The following is a 5,000-nucleotide window of genomic DNA, read 5'->3' on the forward strand; positions in this document are numbered from 1 at the left end:
TATCGTATAATAAGAATAATATAAATGAACAATGAAATTAAGTAAATAGAAGAAGAATCAGAAGAGAAAGAAAAAAAAGGAGCAGGCAAGTTTCTAAAAAAATATCGTTGTTGTGACGGCGAGATAAATAATTTCTAAAAAACGTCTAATTACATGTGATTAAATTACAATTAAATATCCAATTACACTGTCTTGCAAAGCTTAAATTTTTGTTAAGGATTTTCCATATAAGATCAAACTGTCAGTATTGAGTAAACTTTGAAAATACATTAGCACACTGAACACAATTTGTCATTTCTTCACATCTAATTCCTTCTTCTCCTCCTACTCTTCCTTCCCCTTCTCCTCCTCCTCCTCTTCCTTCTCTTCACTCTTCCCCTCCTCCTCCATCTTCCATTCCTTCTCCTCCTCCTCCTCCTCTTCCTTCTCTTCACTCTTCCCCTCCTCCTCCTCCTCCTCCTCCTCTTCCTTCTCTTCACTCTTCCCCTCCTCCTCCTCCTCCTCCTCTTCACTCTTCCCCTCCTCCTCCTCCTCCTCTTCCTTCTCTTCACTCTTCCCCTCCTCCTCCTCCTTCCCCTCCTCCTCTTCACTCTTCCCCTCCTCCTCCTCCTTCTCCCGCTCCTCCTCCTCTTCCTTCTCTTCACTCTTCCCCTCCACATCCTCCTCCTCCAATCTTCCACCACAACGTACATAAAAATAACCTCCTTCTACCATTCCTTCTCCTCTCTTCTCTACTCCCACCTCCACGGACACCAACAGAGACCCGAGAGACTGTATCCAACTCACCTTCTTGAACACGAATGCCGTAATGGGCAGCCCGTCGTCCCTTATATATACCCCTCCCCGCATCCATGTCGAGGTAATCCACTTCATGTCCTGTTAACAGCTGACGTGTGGATATCCTACAGGCAGTACCGTTGGTCAGGCGGCTCCGTTTCTCTCTCCTCTGGCGGTCGTTGTCGTCTGTTTGTCGGGGTTCTGTTGCCTGGTTGGCTCTCGGGTCCTTGTCGGTTCCTGGTAATTGGTTTAGGAGTGATTTATGAGTGATTTAAGGGTGATTTATGAGTGATTTATGAGTGATTTAGGGGTGATTTATGAGTGATTTAAGGGTGATTTATGAGTGATTTAAGGGTGAATTAAGTGATTTATGAGTGATTTATGAGTGACTTAAGGGTGATTTATGAGTGATTTAAGGGTGATTTATGAGTGATTTAAGGGTGATTTAGGAGTGATTTAAAGGTGGTTGAAGATTGATTTAAGAGTGATTGAAGGGTGATTTATGAGTGATTTATGAGTGATTTAAGGGTGATTTATGAGTGATTTAAGGGTGATTTAGGAGTGATTTAAAGGTGGTTGAAGATTGATTTAAGAGTGATTGAAGGGTGATTTATGAGTGATTTATGAGTGATTTAAGAGTGATTTAAGAGTGATTTAAAGGTGGTTGAAAATTGATTTAAGAGTGATTTAAGGGTGATTTAGGAGTGATTTAAGAGTGATTTATGGGTGATTTAAGAGTGATTTAAAGGTGGTTGAAAATTGATTTAAGAGTGATTTAAGGGTGATTTAGGAGTGATTTAAGAGTGATTTATGAGTGATTTATGAGTGATTTATGAGTGATTTAAGGGTGATTTATGAGTGATTTAGGGGTGATTTAGGAGTGATTTAAGGGTGATTTATGAGTGATTTAGGGGTGATTTATGAGTGATTTAAGGGTGATTTATGAGTGATTTAGGGGTGATTTATGAGTGATTTAAGAGTGATTTATGAGTGATTTAAGAGTGATTTAAGAGTGATTTATGAGTGATTTATGAGTGATTTAAGAGTGATTTAGGAGTGATTTAGGAGTGATTTATGAGTGATTTATGAGTGATTTAAGAGTGATTTAGGAGTGATTTAGGAGTGATTTATGAGTGATTTAAGAGTGATTTAGGAGTGATTTAGGAGTGATTTATGAGTGATTTAGGGGTGATTTATGAGTGATTTAAGAGTGATTTAGGAGTGATTTAGGAGTGATTTATGAGTGATTTAGGGGTGATTTATGAGTGATTTATGAGTGATTTAAGAGTGATTTATGAGTGATTTATGAGTGATTTAAGAGTGATTTATGAGTGATTTATGAGTGATTTAAGAGTGATTTATGAGTGATTTATGAGTGATTTAAGAGTGATTTAGGAGTGATTTAGGAGTGATTTATGAGTGATTTATGAGTGATTTAAGAGTGATTTAGGAGTGATTTAGGAGTGATTTATGAGTGATTTATGAGTGATTTAAGAGTGATTTAGGAGTGATTTAGGAGTGATTTAAGAGTGATTTATGAGTGATTTATGAGTGATTTAAGAGTGATTTATGAGTGATTTATGAGTGATTTAAGAGTGATTTAGGAGTGATTTAGGAGTGATTTATGAGTGATTTATGAGTGATTTAAGAGTGATTTAGGAGTGATTTAGGAGTGATTTATGAGTGATTTAAGAGTGATTTAGGAGTGATTTAGGAGTGATTTATGAGTGATTTAAGAGTGATTTAGGAGTGATTTAGGAGTGATTTAAGAGTGATTTAGGAGTGATTTATGAGTGATTTATGAGTGATTTAAGAGTGATTTAAGAGTGATTTAAGAGTGATTTTTAGAGTGATTTAAGAGTGATTTATGAGTGATTTAAGGGTGATTTAAGAGTGATTTATGAGTGATTTAAGAGTGATTTAAGGGTGATTTAGGAGTGATTTAGGAATGATTTAAGAGTGATTCAAGAGTGATATAAGAGTGATTTAAGGATGAGTTAGGAGTGATTTAAGAGTGATTTAAGAGTGATTTATGAGTGATTTAGGAGTGATTTAAGAGTGATTTAAGGGTGATTTAGGAGTGATTTAGGAGTGGTTGAAGAGTGATTCAAGAGTGATATAAGAGTGATTTAAGGATGAGTTAGGAGTGATTTAAGAGTGATTTATGAGTGATTTAGGAGTGATTTAAGGGTGATTTAAGGATGGTTTAAAGGTAATTTAAGTGATTTGAGAGTGAATTAAGTGATTTATGAGTGATTTATGAGTGATTTAAGAGTGATTTTTAGAGTGATTTAAGAATGATTTAAGAGTGATCTAAGAGTGATCTGAGTCATTCAAGAGTGATCTAAGAGTGATCTGAGAGTGATTTAAAAGTGGTTTAAGAGTTTTTTTTCAGAGTGATCTTGGCTTGATTTATTATTGCGTCTCTGTTTCCCTTCTGTTTCCTGGTAATTGATTTCAGAGTGATTTAAGGGCGATTTTAGGGTGATTTAAGAGTGATTTGAGGATTTCAGAGTGATTTAAGAGTGATGGTAAATTATTATTATTATTTATTTCATATTGTCTTTTTCATTGTTTTTTTTATTATTTTCTTAAATTGCCTCTCCCTTCTTCGTGTTTTAGTGAGGCTTTGTTATCTTCTCATCGTGTTTATTTTTATCTTTCTTTGTCTTTATTTTTCTATTTCGTCTCATTTTCTTCCTTCCGACTCATCCTCTTCTTTTATTCATTCTTCGTCTCCTTCTTTATTCTTTATTCTCGTTCTTCACATACCTCTTCCCTTCTCCTTCCTATCATTCTCCTCCTACTATCTTCTCCCTCTCTTTATTTTTCCCACTCTGTTCCTTCTTCTTCAGTTTCCCCTACTTATCCTTCTTTTCTTCCTCCCTCCCTTCCATCTTCGTATCTTCTGTTATCCTTAGAATCTCAAGACAGACAGGAAGATAAGAAAATAAGATCAGATTTAAGATTTCGTTTTAATTCCAGTTGTTACAATGGATATTCTTTGCTGTGACTTACTGTCTATTTTCTTTTGCTTCTAAATCTCCCCCTGTGTGTGAGGAATGGCCGGGGTGACCATCCACTGGCAGAGCGCGGGACCGAACGCAGGTCAGAAAGGATGCTAGACGTAACATGATAAAAAAAGAGAGAGAGAGAGAGAGAGAGAGAGAGAGAGAGAGAGAGAGAGAGAGAGAGAGAGAGAGAGAGAGAGAGAGAGAGAGAGAGAGAGAGAGAGCGAGAGCGAGAGAGAAAGAGTGAGAGTAATAAATAAAGAGCCAAAATGTAATATACTTCATAAACCTCAATCAACATCACTAAAATCTATTTGACACCTTACCCTCTACCCATCCACGCGCCCACAACACTGAGAAACAAGACCATTAACCCAAACACTGAAATACCAACGCATACCCTCCCCCCCCCCATTTAACCCCCCTCCCCCCTCCCCCCTGTCCCTGCTGTCTGTGGACTCGCTGCTACTACCCATCCAACCCCCCTCCCCCCTCCCCCCTGTCCCTACTGCCTGTGGACTCGCTACTGCTACCCACCCAACCCCCCTCCCCCCCCTCCCCCCTGTCCCTACTGTCTGCGGACTCGCTACTACTACCCATCCAACCCCCCCTCCCCCCTGTCCCCTACTGTCTGCGGACTCGCTACTACTGCCAATGTTATTCAGATACAAGTCAGACGAGTCTAGAGAAGTCCCGAGGATCATCGTGGACTCAAGGATATCCAGGGTGAGGAGGTTAAGGAAAGTGTGACATCATGAGGGGTATGACTGCATACAAGCGAGGAGCCCAAAAAGGGGATGCGAAGACGACGAAAGGAATGGAGATGAGAAGAAGGAGAGAGAGAGAGAGAAGCATAACGGTCGGGAAGAAGCGTAGAAAAGAAAAGAAAAAATGGGGTTTTGCTTGTTTTTAAGTAGACGGAAAGAGGGGTGGATGGCATTTCTGATAAAGAGGGGAGAGAAGGAGCAGGAAGAAGGGAATGAGAGGAAGAAGAGACAGAGAAGCAGGTGAAAAGGGTAAATGACATAGTGTAATTTTGATACATATAGGTATATATAGGGATAAACATACACGTATATACTAGAACACAAGCATAAACACAGAAGCGAGATAGTTATGTATGACTGTGTGTGTGTGTGCGTGTGTGTGTGTGTGTGTGTGTGTGTGTGTGTGTGTGTGTGTGTGTGTGTGTGTGTGTGTGTGTATGTGTGT

The sequence above is a fragment of the Penaeus vannamei genome, chromosome 38 (assembly GCF_042767895.1).
Source record: "Penaeus vannamei isolate JL-2024 chromosome 38, ASM4276789v1, whole genome shotgun sequence".
Lineage (NCBI taxonomy): Eukaryota > Metazoa > Arthropoda > Malacostraca > Decapoda > Penaeidae > Penaeus > Penaeus vannamei.